This window comes from Camelus ferus, chromosome 1 (assembly GCF_009834535.1).
Source record: "Camelus ferus isolate YT-003-E chromosome 1, BCGSAC_Cfer_1.0, whole genome shotgun sequence".
In the NCBI taxonomy this organism is placed as follows: domain Eukaryota; kingdom Metazoa; phylum Chordata; class Mammalia; order Artiodactyla; family Camelidae; genus Camelus; species Camelus ferus.
Window position 1 is genome coordinate 15,246,548 of NC_045696.1, and position 17,196 is coordinate 15,263,743.

At 33.8% G+C, this 17,196-nt stretch overlaps 1 long non-coding RNA gene across 2 annotated transcripts in view; it reads right to left on the minus strand.

The window, feature by feature from the left end:
- Positions 1–1,077: 1,077 nt before the first annotated feature.
- The window catches only part of LOC116662730, a 63,371-nt gene continuing 47,252 nt past the window's right edge, over positions 1,078–17,196 (minus strand). For both annotated transcript variants that reach the window (XR_004318740.1, XR_004318741.1), the window contains exon 3: positions 1,078–4,881. This is a non-coding gene — a long non-coding RNA (uncharacterized LOC116662730). The remainder of the gene's footprint in view (positions 4,882–17,196) is intronic.

Genomic DNA, 17,196 nt, shown 5'->3' on the forward strand with positions numbered 1-17,196 from the left:
AATTATAGGGCTTTCCTCATTTTTCCCTCTAACAGGTTACTGTCTTGAATTATATCATATCTAGCTCTAGTGCCTTAAAAACCATCATTTCACATATGTTATCTGTGTTTTGATGGTTTTATGCAGGAGTGTAAATCTGCCAAATTACCCCATCTTGTTTGAGAATAGAAGTCTCAGTTCTCTTTAATATGACACCATAAGATAAACCCATAGAGAATATTATTTCAATGCCACAACATTGGGGCAATATTAATATCTGCAATATTTAAATCACTTATTCTGATTCTCACTAAGTTAATCCAGGTGAACCTTGGTTCTTCTAAGTATCTTAATCCTCCAAAGCAATTGACATTTCTGACCCCTGCCATTCAGGAGCAAACCTTAAAATGCCTTGTAATTAAAATAAATTAATCCTTTTTTGCTTAAGGGTAAAAACTTAGGGGAAAATACAGGTTATCACACTATTTCTAATTTTTAGCAGAGACTTTATATATATGTATACACACATATATATGTATATATATGACAGAGAGGGAGGCACAGAATGAAAGAGAATGAAAGAAACAGAAAAGGAAGTGATATGTGCACTTGAAATTTCTCTCTAAATGCTATTTTTCTAGCTAGGATTTCAGTGCATATAAAGTTCACAGGGCATAAAGCCGTTAGCAATTTTACATTCCTACTATAAAATAAAATACATGTCTTCTTTTTTAGACCACTTAAAAGATTACCAAAACCAAAAGGGTGTACAAAGACAGACAATCATACATTTAATCATCATTAAAAAAAAAAAACACTCTGTAGCAGAAATCATACTAATTTTTCAAGTCTCTAATAATGAGTTCAAGATGGACTAACCACAATTTGCTGAATCCTTGCAGATTCTGTATTGTCTTTAGGACAAGAGACTTACACTTTCACAGTATGTTTTTCTTCAAGAGGCCTCAGATCACTGAGACTTTCTCCACCCTCATGAGTTTCACCATGAAATGATTCACCATGGGTGGGGAGTGTGGATATCACTCTTCATAAGCCCACCAGTGTGGTCTTGGCAGTTACTTGAATCTACTGGAAAAATGGAACAGAACACAAGGAATCCATCACTTTATAATGTTTTTTGCTACACAGGAACTAGTCTTACAATAACATTCTGCATGAGTGCAAAAAAGTCTTACAAATATGTGAAATATATATTTTTTAATGTTTTCTGTTTTATATAGATGTTTATCTCTATTTGGAGTCTATCAGAAATATCAGTAGTAAAATTTACTTACTGGAAATTAGAACCATCCTCTAAGACCACCAAACCAAAGTCATTTAGATTTTAAGATTTTTAATCATATCTTAAATTTTGCCAAGCCAATTTATTATATATTAGGGGAAGAGTCATTTTCCTGATAATGCAAGAAAGGAAATAATCACAGAAAAGTACCGCCCTAACCAGCCCTCACTGTCTGGCTTTAGCTTGAAATAACATCAGTGGCTAGTCTTGCTCCATCTTGTGATGATCAACAACTCATAAAACTGCGACAGGGGCAAAATTTTTATCTTTGTTTAGCTCACGTTCAAAAGTAAATTGAAAGAAAACTGACCAAAGCTAAGTAGCTTTTGTGTTAGTGAAAAAAAAAAAATTAGCAAATATAAATGTTCAGATTGTTCTTTGGGATATTTTTAATACATGTCTGTAAAACTTGGTTTATGATATTTATTGAATGTGTTATTAATCACTTTTGAAATCTTGAACAGAAAAAGAGAAGAATTTACAACAGAGTATCTGTTTTGATTTTAAGTGTCTGATCAATAGGCCTGTTTTCTCAAATATGGAAACAGCCGAAAGGATGCAAGAAATCAACAGGCCTGTGGAGGTGTGTGAGCATCACACTTAGTAATGATAAAAGGTGGGAATCAGAAGTGGCTGAGATGCATGGTCATAATTGAATTCCTAATGCCATAATCAATAATTTAATTTTACCCCCCAAACTGCTGGTTTCCCACCTCGAGGAAAGTACCTGGCTTACTACAAGGCTCCCATGAAAGCAGAAAGCAAGAGGTTTCAGAAAAGACTGAGCTAAGCTTACTGAGTTTGCTTTGTGATAGTTCAACACATTGTGAAGTACATATTAATCTTCATTCCCTTTATACCAATATTTTAATCGCATTGCTTAAAAGCTGCAAGACATCCTTGCATTTTAACCTTGAAATTAGACTTTTTCAACAGTGCACAGTGGCAAGTAACAATAGTGTGAGTTTCCTTTGTAAGTGAATACATTTAACAGATGGATTTCACATTACAAAAAAATAAAATTTCATAGCCAGAAAGATCTTAGTGATATCACATGTAAATATCTCCCCTAATGAATGAAGAAACTGTAGCTCAGAAAGGTGAAGTGATGTGCCCAATATTCCCCAAGATTTTGATGGCAGAAGTGGCCTTGAAACACATGCCTTTTCACTGCCGTATTTTCTTGGATCGTGAACTTCACAAGAACGTCTCAGGTTTCCTCGCCCTCGACCGTCACTCTGTAGGACATGACCGTTAGAGCAGGCTGGCCTTCTCCCAGGTTGATTAGGCTCTGATAACACACCAGCAATTTAAGGTCGGCTTAACTTGTTCCTGAGGGCAAGCCATCTAAGAAGAATACCTCTACTCCAGGATTTTTCTCCAGTATTTACTGTGCGAACCTGGTTGAGCTCCCAGGTGTAATTCTGACAATCTCCCCCATCTTATGGATCCAAGAAGTGGTGTTGATTTTTGAGTCTGTTCAGCTTTTCACGTGTTACTAGGATGGAGTGGCAACTTCCAAGCTCTTGACATGAGGAATTAGAAACTAGAGATTCTATATTTGTTTTCATATTTTATCTTTTCAGTAATGCCAGATGTTTATAAACATGACTAAAACTTAGAAAATCCAAGGATACAGCTGTTCCATTTTTCATAACCCCAAGAGAATTAATATTAAATTCACCCTCCATTTTTACCCAAACTTGCATACATTGACACATTTTTTTGAATGTTTTTCTTCCTCTTTTTATGCTTGTAAATATTCTTCAATCTTTTAAAAATCAACACTGTTTTCTGGTTGGAGAAGTGGCTTTCACTGTGTTCCTCACAGCTGGGTGAATAGATTTCCTTGGGAATGCCATCAAAATATAAGCCCATCTTCTGAGTGTTTTCATAAGTCATCATAAATGTTTTTTTTTTTTTGCAGGGGGCCAGGATTTGAATTTTTTTACCAACTGAATGATGTAAAGATTACCTGCATGAGAATGTTCCTCTTCGTATCATGAAGAAGTTGCCTTTTCACTACTTAAGAAAGAAAGTTTTCCTTCAAAGTCAGGGGGATATTCCTTTGTTTTCCATTCCATTTCTGTGTGACCACAAGTCCACCTCCTCCTAGAGGAGTCTCGGGTTGGGGAGAGAGTTGTGTTTCTCCTTCTCTTTGGGGCCCAAATTAAGCCCCAGGTGCTGTTTCTTCAGACTTCCCATCAATGCTTTAATCATGGTGCAAACTAAGCTAAATAAAAACCAAGCCATTTCCTGCCTCATTCACAGTCTTCTGCGTATTATGGTTAATGGTCAAGAAAATTAGTCCCATTCATTGTAAAGATACTGTGTTTAAACAGTTTGTAAAGTGAAACCTTTAAATTTCCAATTATTTTCTATCCACATTAGAGAATGCCATTGAAATATCTGTAATATTTGATACATCCTTTAACACGGCGCTCCTTTAGTCAGAAGAAAACAAATTCTTCTCTTCCAAGGAAAAAAGAAAAAAAAATGAGGCTCTATGTTAGTATGAAAAAGAAAAAAAAAGGGGGAAAGATCTTATTAATGCCTTTTCATTGTTTCAATAAATCTATATTTCAAATAAATTTGAATGAAATATGTCCTTCATTTTATTTACGATAAAAAAATTACTATTAATGACTTGAAAACTATATAAAATGTACCAAGCTCAACCCAAAAAAATAATTATCACAACCCATTTTTCATTGCATATACTCATTAAAATTATTCCCAATGCAATTCATATTTTCTATGTGAAAATTAAGTATAATTATTGTGATAAGGATAATACTGAATTTTACCTTCATTAGTCTGCAAAGACAAGCTACTTGTTTGTTATGTTCATTTTTCTAGTATTTCACATTAGTTAAGGAGAAATATATTTTAAATATACTATCTATGGTATTCTTGAGTTTTAATTTTTTAATAAAATCTCATCTCCAGTGTAAAATATAATAATGAGAATGCTGAATTCAGCAGGAAAATGAACTTTCCATATCATATTCACTTTTTTTTTTACCTGAATACCTACTTCTTTGGCAAATCTTGACTGAAAAATAAATGATAAGCATATAATGATCAAAGAAATTGGTAACTTTATGATTAATATTAGCACTCTATGTTTTCTTTAAGAAGAAAGAAAAGAAGTAGACATAAAAAACACAGCAATTGCTGCTATAATTTAATTCTCTCTTACTCTAAGTTAAGCAGTTTAGTGAGTAACCTATGTTATATCTATACAATTTTTTAAGTTATCAACTGTCTCTGTTTATAGTAAATATAAGCCAAGAAATTATGTCAGTTATCCTAGGTCACATCACCAGTAAATCTTAGAGACAGAAAACACATTTTTATATACACTTCCCTCAAGTATTAGTAGGAGAGACCAATCTACTATAACAAAGAGATTCCAACTGCAGTAACAGTAAGGGAAAAATGAGGCAATTTCTTTCTCCTTCTTATGTACAAGTTCGAGAAAAGCACGGTGGATTGTCCAGTGGCTCATCAACCAGGAATACATATCCCTTTTCATTTTGTGGTTCTGTTATCCTTAAGGCCTTGATGTACGGTCTCAGCTGGGCCATCAGCAGGAACTGTCAGCAGGATGGAAGAAGAAAGAACTTGAAGGAGCCATGTTAATAACTTTTTGCCAATAGAGTAGTTAACTGAAGGAAGGCTGAAAATGGAGTCTAGCTAGGCAACCACGTGCACAGTTCTCACTCTATTACCAATGAAGAAAAGAGGTAAGGACTTGGCTATGGACACTTGGGAGTTGCCACCACAACACAGATTAATGTGATTTTAATTAGATCTACGTTGTTGGCCATCAGTCGTGAGCCTTTCTCATCATCTCACCACACAGCTTCAGAAGCCATCCACATATTTCAATTTGGCCATTTCAAAACTAATAAACTCCAAATCAATTTCATCGTAGCTCTTCTCTCCTAAACCAAAGTGTCTTTCTAAATGCACCACCTTGACCAAAGACCAATGACTAGTTTTCCAATCAGGAAATCTTTAAACTCTTTATTTTGCTTCATACGTTTCATTCATGAAGTCTTTCCAGATTTCTTTAAAGCAGCAATTATATTCATCCTTTTCATGAATAATTGTATCCATTATTTTTTTTCTTCTGTTATAATCACAGAGTAATCGTCCTTTATTAATATCACAAATTCAGATTCATTAACAGCCTACTACATGCCAGGTACTCTGCTTAATGTTGAAGAAACAATGATAAACAAAAATGAATAACAATAGCTATTATTTATATGGTACCTCCCCTATGCCATGTTCTATTCTATGCATTTAACATAAACTCACTTATTTCTCACAGGAATTCTAAAAAGATATTCAGATGACAACACAAGGATCTATAAGAATTAAGTAACTTTTCATGTTTATTTTCTAGAGCTTGGATTTGAACTTGGTCTCTAATATCCATACTCTTCATCTAGTAGACTCTATGATCTTGCCTAATAGAAGTTACTGTCTAGTGAAAAACGTTACAGGGTAAATAAGTGTACAGATAAAATATTGTACAGACTGTGATAATTGCTACAAAAGAAAAAATACAGTGACTATTTCAACTGTTAAGAATGTTTCTTGACTGGATAAATTTATACAATGGAATACTATTCAGCCATAAAAACTGACAACATAACACCATTTGCAGCAATATGGATGCTCCTGGAGAATGTCATTCTAAGTGAAGTAAGCCAGAAAGAGAAAGAAAAATACCATATGAGATCACTCATATGTGGAATCTAAAAAACAAAAGCAAAAAAAACAAAGCATAAATACAAAACAGAAATAGACTCAGACATAGAATACAAACTTGTGGTTGCCAAGGGGGTGGAGGGTGGGAAGGGATAGACGGGATTTTAAAATTGTAGAATAGATAAACAAGATTATACTGTAAAGCACAGGGAAATATACACAAGATCTTATGGTAGCTCAGAGAGAAAAAAATGTGACAATGAATATATATATGTTCATGTATAACTGAAAAATTGTGCTCTACACTGGAATTTGACACAGCATTGTAAAATGATTATAAATCAATAAAAAATTAAAAAAAAAAGAATGTTTCTTCAGGAAGTGAAGGAGAATGAGCAGGAGTTAAATCTTCCAAGCAGAGAACACAATGAGGACAAGGAGTCAAATGAACCAGGAAGAGCAGAACACCTTGGGAACAGAAAGACCACGCGTCTAGAGCTGAGACGTGGAGTGTGCCAGTGAGGCTGGAGAGTGACCAATAGGCCTGATCTTGCATCTCTCTTTAAGTGGTTTTAAATTATTACTTTCTTGTAACAGGCAATGAAAAATTTCTTATGCAAAGGAGTGACATCATCTGATTCAAATTTTAAGATCTCCCTCAGGTTGCTATGCATTGCATAGATTACAAGGGGGTAGCGTGGATGTGGGTAAAGCTTTTAAGGAACCAAGGAAGCAGTATCAGATGACAGCAGTTTGGACTAAAACGATGCTGATGGCACAGGTGGCAAGAAGTACATGAAATAAAGATAAACTTAGAAGGTAAATCAGTAGGACTGGTGATTGATCGGATACGAGCATGAGTGAGAGAATGTATTGTCAGGGTTAATGTCTGACTTTTAGCCCTACATCATGTCACTCATGGAGATAGGGAACCATGCCCTCAAGGGGGTCCAGGTTCAGGGAATGATGATCTTGAGTTCAATTTTCGGCTTATTGGGTTTGTGGTGATATTTAAATATCCAACTGGACAAGTCTAGAAGAAAGTTGGATTATGTGAACTGGACATAAAAATTTGGGAATCACCTGAATGTTTAAGCTGAAAATTAATGAGATAATGAGGGTAATGAAAAAATATTGGCTAAAAGAGGACGATCTCTGAAAGGGAACTGGAACAGAATAGCTGGACAAACTGTAACTGGTTTACTCCCCAAACCTCCATACTTATGCATCTCACTTTATCCCACTCCTCTTACTATTCATTCTACATAATGTTGTTGGTGTAATTTCCTTTAAATATGTCTATCAAAAGTCACCAGTCCTGTATGCTGCTGCTAATTTTCTCTTACTGAATGCTTACATGTTTAATAAGATATCATATGAAATTTTACTATAACAATTGTATTCAGATAAAAAGAACAATCCAACTGGGGGTAGGGGATTAAGAGGTACAAATTACTCTGTATAAAATAAGCTACAAGGATATATTGTACCCAGGGAATAGCCAATATTTTATAATTACTATAAATGGAGTATAACCTTTAAAAAGTTGTGAATCACTATATTGGATACTTGTAACATATAATATTGTACATCACCTATACAGCAATAAAAGAATAAAAATAAATTTTAAATTTGTTTAAATATAAGAAAAAACTTCATACTAAAAAATATATATAAGAATAGTTAAATAAATGCTCCATTATTTTTGTGTCACCAATTAGCTGCTATTTTGGAAATTGTAGAAATATCTTTCTCAGTTAAAAAAATGGTTAACAGAAATTAAAAAAAAAACATATCTTTAAAAAAACGCATTATCTTATCTTTGTTGTAAAGGTTTATTCTTAGAGCTTATGCATAGAAATTCAATAACAATTTTGGTATTAAAAAAACGTCTCATTCAAACTATTTTGCACTTCTCTCCAGCCACAACTGTATTAAAACAGACAGAGCAAATAACTGGATAGACAAAAGACCAGCCACTACAAAGAGCAAGAGAAATCACTGTGGTAAAAGAAAACAGATGATGCAGAAATTAGATACTAAGATCACCGTGGAATTTCTGAGAGTAACTATTGACTCAAGAGTGCAAGATGTTTTTGTCTTTAAAACATTATCTGTTGTAAATCTATCCCACTTCAAGCCCACACTACTTGATTGACTAATTTACCTTTGTCTAGACTTAATATAGTTCATTTCTTACATACATAAAAACGAACCCATGAAATAGATTCCAAATTTATTTTCTCCATAGGAAGACAAATAAAAGGGGGTGGGAGACAACTGCAATTATTACCTTTTGTTTTTATCAATGGTCTCACAAGGAAGAGCAACAAAAAAAGGTTATGGTTTTTTTTTTCTTTTTCTCAAAATCCATTGTGGAGAATATTCAGAGACACATCGATTCAAAAAATATTTGTTGACCAAATGTCCACTTCATTGTACTTTTTGCACCTCACTGTATTCCTGGTTATAAGTAACATATTAAAACCTTAATCATTTGAATTAAGTTTTGACGCACAACTTGTAACGATGAAGGCTAAAACTGATAGCAATTAAATTATCTATCTTAAACATACTAGTCAATTTAAAATGAACATAATTTGACAATGTTAACACATGTGTTCAAGGCTCCTTTTCTACACCATTTACTTCTAAGTAAATGTTCTGAGTCAGTACATTAAAGAGACAAAATCAGAAATAGTTTCCATTATTATCATTGTTGTTATTGCTATCACTATTATTTTAATTCTGTTATGCTAAATACCAGGGCAGTTAAAACACATTTCTCAATACTATGTAGGATGAAAAATAAAATCAGCTACTATACTCAGATCTGTTGGAAACACACCATCTGATAGGTCTATATTGTTCCAATTATATACATTTTGAAGCAACTCTAGATATCTAAAAGATTGTAAAAAGATAATTGACTTTTTAAACTTCAAAGCAATAAGAATAACTATAGAAATTATTGGTCGAGATAAAAGGAAAAAGAAAGCCAAGAAAAAGTGTCTCACCTGGGAGATTATTTTGCAGAGAACTTGAATAAGCTATTTGTTAAAAGCTTAGCTGACAGCTGTCATGTCTAATGGACTCATAATAACATTCAATTATGCTTAAAAAGTCATATAAGAGTGCTATTCTCTTCTATCCAAAATGCTGCATGATGATCAAAATGATAAGGAAAGATCTAGTTTCACACACAAAAACAGCTTATATTAGGAGCCACAATTCATTTTTTAAATCGGTAAAGAAAAAAACATTAACCAGCCTGAAATAAAGCATCATATTTGTGCACTTTTGATTCCATACAACTAGGAGAAAAAGGCCTCGCACACTGAGAAGAGCCTTGAACATGGAACCAGGAGCCTGGGTTTGGATTCTGGCCCATTAACTTTTAATGTTATTATTTGAATATCACATATTTAGTGCTTTCAGTGCTAAGACTTTTAAATATCTATTTAATCCTCACAATAATTGTGTGATGCAAGCCAAATAATCTTTAATTATTTATATAATTTATATACTTATGTATTATACATACTTATTAACATCTCTAACAAAACTGAGAGTCCGAAATTTTAAGAAATGTAAATTCACGCAGCTAGAAAGATGAAAGCTAGACTTAATCTGACTGACTAGAAAGATTCTGCCCTTAAATGTTATGTCATTGATAAATAATAGGGCATAAAACAAGATATATAGATATATAATATTTTATTCACTTAAAACGGTGTTGAAGTAACTAGATTATTAATTTTTATTAAAGTATGCACATATCTTTTTAATATTCTGTGTGATGAAACAGGAAGTCCACAAATACAATACTTGATATATTCCTATGTCATATTTGTCAAAAGGAACAGAAGTTATGTTTGATCTGTGAGCTGAGTCAGAGGCCTTCTTCCAGATATGCTATATTTGCTTGAAATACTAACTAATAGGTAAACTCAAATCCAAACAATTAATGGGTAAGTAAGTGTAAACTCTTAGTAGGAAGTAGATTTGACCTGCCTTTTGCAAATGAGGAAACTCAGGCAAGAGAGGGTAAGCCTTTCAAGCAGACACACCTACTGACTGATGAATCTTGTTTAGCATTTGGTTTATGTCTGCAACCAAAGCTAATGCTCTTTCTCCTTCACCAAGTGGTAAGTGGGTACACATGTCTCAGATGGGAGGGATAATTGATACAACAGACAATTTAGATAGCAGTAGTAAACAAGAATCAAGTCCATTCTAGTTGTTTTGCAGAAACTTTATAAAATTTTTCAGGCCTTGTTTTTATCCAGTCTGAACAGTGATCAGACCATTCGGCAGCTGCCTCCTCGTGTACAACTCCCATAAATCCACCAGGGCAGCTGAGAGGCTATCAACTGCAGCTGCAAAGGGAGACTTTGAAACACTGAAATCTGACCAATACCATTTGAACTTAGTACAGAATGATGAAATATGTCTGTGGCAAAATCACCCAGAAAAATATTCAAAATTGTTTTCATTTTTGAAACAAATTTGTCAAATTTTAAGCAATCTGTGTACATGACCTTGACTTGAAGAGTTCTGAAATTTCTTAAATAATTGTTTTTTCCATTCAGGAGACCACAATAGTAGAATTATTGCGGTTTTTTAATTACTGGAATTGTAATAAAAATAAGCAATAAAATAACTACTAAAAAATAGCAAGAAGAATGCATAAATTGCAACTTGACCAAAGTTAATTTCTAACAATAAATATAGGATTATTAATTTCAAAGACCCCCCCATTCTAAGAGCTTGTTGGAATATTTTAACTTAATTATATTTGAGATTTCAAAAAAAGTAAAATTTGATTGAAAAAGTACAGCTTTTAAAAGCTACAGCTTTGTATTGAATTCTTTGCACATCTGTAAATGTTAAATATATTATGATTCACCTTTAAAATGTGTATACTATTTGACCCAGCATTTTCATCTTGGGAATTTATCTTAAACAATAATTGAAGAGGTACATTAAATATTGATTGAATATACTCATTGTAACATTGTTTATATTATCAAATTTATGGAAAGTCAATTCAAGTTTATCAACACAGGATTGTTGAAATAAAATAAGATATTATGGGCACATAACATTTTGTGTGGAATTATTTTAATTGCTGTTTATGACAGAATTGAACGAAGAAGCAGTTTAAAAGATTCAACAAATGTTCCTATTTATATATATTATTTGTACATGTTTATTTCTCCTTATGTATGCAGAAAAGGATGTTAGGAGTTGTTTGTCAAAATACCAACAGTGCTTAACTAAGAGTATGGAGATGGAGGTAAATTTTTTTTTATCATTTTGCACTTTCTTATATTACTGAATTTTGTTTGTGATTGTATATTATTTTTATAATCTAATAAAGTTATTGTCATTTTTAGATAGTTGACAATTTGAATAAGTATGTGAACGGTTGAAAAAATAGCTTGATATTGGCATGTGGACACAAAGGTAGCTTTTTCTGCTTCCTCCTTCTAATATTCGTGTAAATACTTGCAATCATATGACTCCAATAAGCATATTAACATTAGAGATTTTAGGCATTTTTTTCACTTCATTTTCCTTATTTTCCAGCTGTTCCTTGATCAAACTATTTAAGTCCCTTTATATTAAAATTGGGAGATTAACTAGATTGAAAGATTTTGAAGAAAAATTAGTATCTAATATTAAATGTAATTATTTTATATTTAAAAATGTGTAGCCATCCAAAGTAACAAAAGGGAAATTAATTTGCTGTTTAAAGAGAATCATAAACATAAGAGGGGGTGAAAGTTTATATTCCTTACTTTGCTCCCTATATCCCACTCTGTTTTCTCTATTTTTATAACTCTAATTTTTAATTTATAGCACTTTTATCTACAAAATGAGTTTTAGAACACCTTTCAAATATCATGTGTTTTTAACAGACTCAGGGACATAGAAAAAAAAAAGCTATGGTTAGCAAAAGGAAAAGGGAAGGGAGGGATAAATTAAGAGTTTGAGATTAACGGATACACATTACTATATATAAAATAGATAAACAACAAGGGCCTACTGTATAGCACCAGGAACTATATTTAATTTCTTATAATAGCATATAATAGAAAAGAATCTGAAAATATGTATATATGTATATGTATGGCTGAATCACTTTGCTGTATACCTGAAACTAACACTGTAAACCAACTTCAATAAAAAACAAAATTAAAAAAAAAAATACCATGTGTTTTTCAGTTACTGTTTGAACTGAGGCCTTCATTAACTTGGTGTTTTATTTTGTGCAGTATCCTACATGACAGGTTTGCAAGCAAGATAAAATTTAAACTTATATTCTAATATATTATTTTGAACAAATTTAAATAAACACCAGGATATGTATACAGGCTTCAAGGACATATGATTTCATGGAGAAGAGCTGATCTTTTTTAGAATCATTGGCTTATGTACTTTTACTGGTACCCTCTGTAATTGGGATGTGCAGCAATAGGCATCATGATCCCGGTCCTTTAGCGACTAGGGATGCATTCACAGTTTTGGAATTTTAGGGGGGAACTGTGGTTCTATCCCTTCACAGAAACCTGCCTGGGGAAAGATTTAGTACAATTTCTCAACAAAATCTCCCTCACACGGACCCCTTCACTTTTCCATCATGGAGTCTACGAACCTACTAGTACTTGAGCTCATCTTTCCATCATTGCTCCCATTATAGACCAAGGGTTCCTCCACCATTCAATACAATCACTTTTTGTAACGATTTCCTCTTCTTTCTCCTTGAATCTCTTGGTATTCCTTCTTTCTCTGCCTCATTGGTTTCAGCTAAATTATTTAGAAATATATGTGTGTGTATTTCATCCCAAGAGACATAATCTACCTACCATATAATTTCACTCCATTTCTCAGGTTTTCTTAAGAGCTAAAATTTTGGAGCTGTTTCCAATTCACACTGATTCAACTTCCTTTACTATAAACTACTCAAAGATGGTTATTTTTGTTTATTTTTGTCAGCTCAGTTCTCAGTTGTGCATTAAAAAGCTTTCTTTTTTTTCCTTTGTGTGTGTGTGTGTGTGTGTGTGTGTGTGTGGATACCTTTCTAACAAGTCAACGTTTCTGTGAAGGAAACTTCTGTGAAGGAATGCTGTACACATTATCTGAGTTCTCATCTACATCAATTATATACACTTGGCACTTACCATCCTGAAATGTGTTCTTCTCTTGGCTTCAAGAACATCTTGATTTTCTTGTTTTTTCTGTTTCTATAATAGCTAAATTGATTTAATCTCCTCTTTCTGACTGAAACAGAAGGAAGAGGGGCAAGGCACAACTACTGAAGGAATGACACAGCAATTGAGGACAGGACGAACTGGTTAGGACCAAGATGGTGGAAGATTTGACTTCCAGGAGATCTTGAACCTCATAGCACACCCACAGGCACCAGGACAGTTCCTGGGCTGACCATAAAAGGTCAAAAAGTAGGTGTGGGGGGTAATGTTTCCTAGAAATTCTCGCCCCTTCCCCAAAGTAGCTGGAATAATCCTCCTCATTAGCATATGAAATTACTAAACCCATAAAAACTAACTCAGCACCCGTGGTCATTCTCTATCTCTCTCTTGCCTCTGAGAGGGCTCACACTCTGTCTATGGAGCGTGTATCTCTCTAAATAAGCTTGCTTTCACTTTACTATGCCTTGCTTTTGAATTCTTTCCTGTGCAAGGCAAGAACCTATTCTCTAACAACATGACCTCTATATTTGGGAGCCACTAGAGTCCTGTCCTATTCTCTCCTGATATTTACTACCACCAATATAAGTATATCACCATCCCCAACATCCACCTGAACTCCATTTTCAAGGAGGCAAATGCCCATTCTACTTCACTTGGATGCTAATAGGTGTATCAAATTTAACATGTTCAAGTCAAATAGAACTATTCATTTACCTCAAAAAACCTACTCCCTATTTTCTTAGATTCCAGTCCAGATTACCATTATCTCTTTCCTGCTGCACTCCAACGTCTTCTTAACTGGACTTCCTGTGTTAACTCTTCTTCCCCAAACCCCCTGTCCATTTTCCCAGTAGCATCTCTTAAATCCTTGCAAAGTCTTTCCTTTGGCTTAAATTAGATTTCATACTCTTTATTCCCACATAATCTAGACCCTTACTACTTAGTCAACTTCACATCCTACAACTCTTAACCTCACCAACTATTCCTTCACTCACACACAGTTTCTAATTGTTCCTGGAACCCATTAAGCTTGTTTAAAACAGGACCCTATATTTGTGCATTTCTTTTCCTAATAAATTGTTACTGCAGCTCTTCACATGGATGGTTTGGTATTCACATTCTGGTCTCAGTACAGTTATTGTTAGAGCAGGCAGATAGCTAGATATGAGCAGAGAAAGGGGGACACAGGCCAAATGGCAGGAATTGGGCAAAAAAGGAGGAATAGAGGCCAAATGCAGGTAACCATTGCAATGTAAACAAAAGGGATCCTTGGGTAGACAGAAAAGCAGGAATCTTGGGACTGATAAGAGATCACACATTTTGGCACGAAAAGTGGCCTGGAGGCCAGCAAAGAAAGGTACAAAAAGTCAGGAATCTCCAGTGTCTGAATGTAACTTATTGTTCATTATGCCCTCATTATAATAAAATTATCTTTGCAGATTAAAAGTACCCATCACGCACCAACATCATGACACTTCTGATCCAGACTAAATAAGGACAAAAATCCATCTTCTCCTCTGGAAGGTAGACCTGGAATGAAAATCAGAGAATACGACCCCAAACCCTTCCCTCCCCCAATGAATAGTCCACCCCTTCATTTTCACACCCTATGTAACCAATTTGCCAAAGAAACTCAGGGCAGCTGCTCACCTGAGCCTGCTCCCTCTCCCTTTGAGAGTGTACTATCCATCCCTTAATAAATCTTCACCTTACTTTCTTAACCTCCATGTCTCGTCTCTCAATTCTTTCTGCCATGAGACAAGAACCTAATCACCAGCAACATTATCACAAAGACTCCTTTGAATGCCATTTGTAAAACATTCTTCCTCCCTTTTTCTCTCCACCCCTTGTCCTGTTTTATTTTCATTACAGCTTATCACTACCTGAAATTATGTTATTTATTTGTTTGATTGTTTATTCTTTCTTTCCACTACTATAAAAAGTAAGTTCTGGTGCTCAGGGCCTTTGTTCCCCTTGTCAACCATTGTATCCCCAACATTCAGACAAATAGCTGGCACATAGGAGATTCTCAATGAATATCTGTTGAAAAAACAATGATTGCATATTTCTGGCAAAAGTCACAATTGACCAATTTTAATTTACTTTCAACTGCTGAAGATCTAATTCCAGATGTAGAATAAAATCACTCCATCTGCTCTAGAGATAACCTAAAACTTCCTTTTCTTTGCTTACAAAATTAAATTCAAAATTCTTGCCTTAGGCATTCCACTCCCTCCATGTCAAACTGTGTTTCCTTGACCCTAGATCACACAGTCCTCCCACACACATGCAACACCAACTACCCTTCTTTCCCCCTCTTACTGCTGCCATGAGCCCAGGCACAGAAAAGCAGTGTAGACATGGTAGAGAAGGTTGACTCTGGAGACAAGATATTTACTTCATTCCCCTACTTCACCATCACCAACTGTGCAATCTTAGGTCAGTGGCTCAACTTTTCTAAGCTTTAGTTTCTGCATCTGTAAAATACAAATTAAAAAAAAAAAAAAAACCTGCCTGTCTCATAGGGTTGTCATGAGAACTAAATGATACAATGCATGTAAAGCACTGAGGAGTGCAATGTCACCACATCTCAATTTTGTTTTCTGAAAGACAGTAATATGTATACATAAAGAAACCAAAACTCTTTCAAGTCCTTCCCCTACCTAAAATTCTGTAAACACCAAATATTTATGAAGAATGTTAAACCGAGGATTTGTAAGAAGAAAGAAAAAGTTGGTTAATAAGGTTGCGGTAGCTCACAATGTCTAGCTCCTTACCTCATGATCCTGATAAAATGCTTGCCAATATAAAATCATGACAAAGCTATTTCATGGGTGTGAACCTTGAGAAAACTACTTCAACATCAAATTTTTTGGCTTAGTTTATTTTCACAGGTCATTTTTTGTGGGTTTCAAAATCTAATGATATTTCCACTGAATAATCTGACCTCCTGAGCAATCATGTATTTTTGTAAGGCCATCAAACTATTTCTACCAGAAAGGGATCTGTGTTATTAATTTAAAATTTCCTTTGGTTTCGAGGTTCTGTAGCACACAGTATTTCTTTTACTTTCCTTTATTATTATCGTATTATATTTTACCTAGTAGGCATCAATAAAAGATTTTCAAAGAAAATACATTTATTATACATAAATAATAAAACTCATTTTCCAAATACTTTTCACTTGAAAATGGTATTTTGTTTTATTGCTGCGGAAAAAAAATTTTAAGCTATAATAAAAACTCAGGTTATTTTTAATGTGAATTCCATTTAAGTACTAACAGAGTACTGATTAAAATTTATATAGTATTAGCAAAATGAGCAACTTTCCACTCTCTGGGGGCCGAGGGGGAGCAGAAGTCAGATCTTACATTTGTGTTTTGAAAAACTACATTTTTGCAACATTAATACCCATTTCATGCTAATAAACTTAAATTTTCAAACTTCCCATACAAAGCTATATCCCATATACACTAGAAATTCATTTGCATTTTTAAATAAAAGTACCCTATAGAGTTAAGTATTTTCAAGGAAAATGATAACATGTAACTTTTTCCAAAGGCTAATTAAATACAGAATATTTCAACAGAAAGATTCAATATTATACTGAAACTAATATGTCCCTATAAGATGAAAACCTCCTTTAGTTACTTAAAGCTTTAATTTTTTTTTAACTTCTAGCTATAAATTAAAGTACAATAAACTGGATTTACATTAATAAGGTTTCATTTTACAGCTGATATATATTTAAAAACCAGATCAACTCAGGACTTTTTTGTTTTTGTTTTTGTTTTTTTTAGTGCTGACTAAAGCACTAAAAACCCACTGCTTTCTAACTCTGCTTCTAACACAAAGAATCTGACACAACAAGAAATGTCTTGCCCTGCTCGTGTCAGTTCAAGTCAGATGTTTAACATTGCTCTAACATGGTGTTTTTTTGAGGTTTAATCTCCATTCAGTTCCACTTTTTAG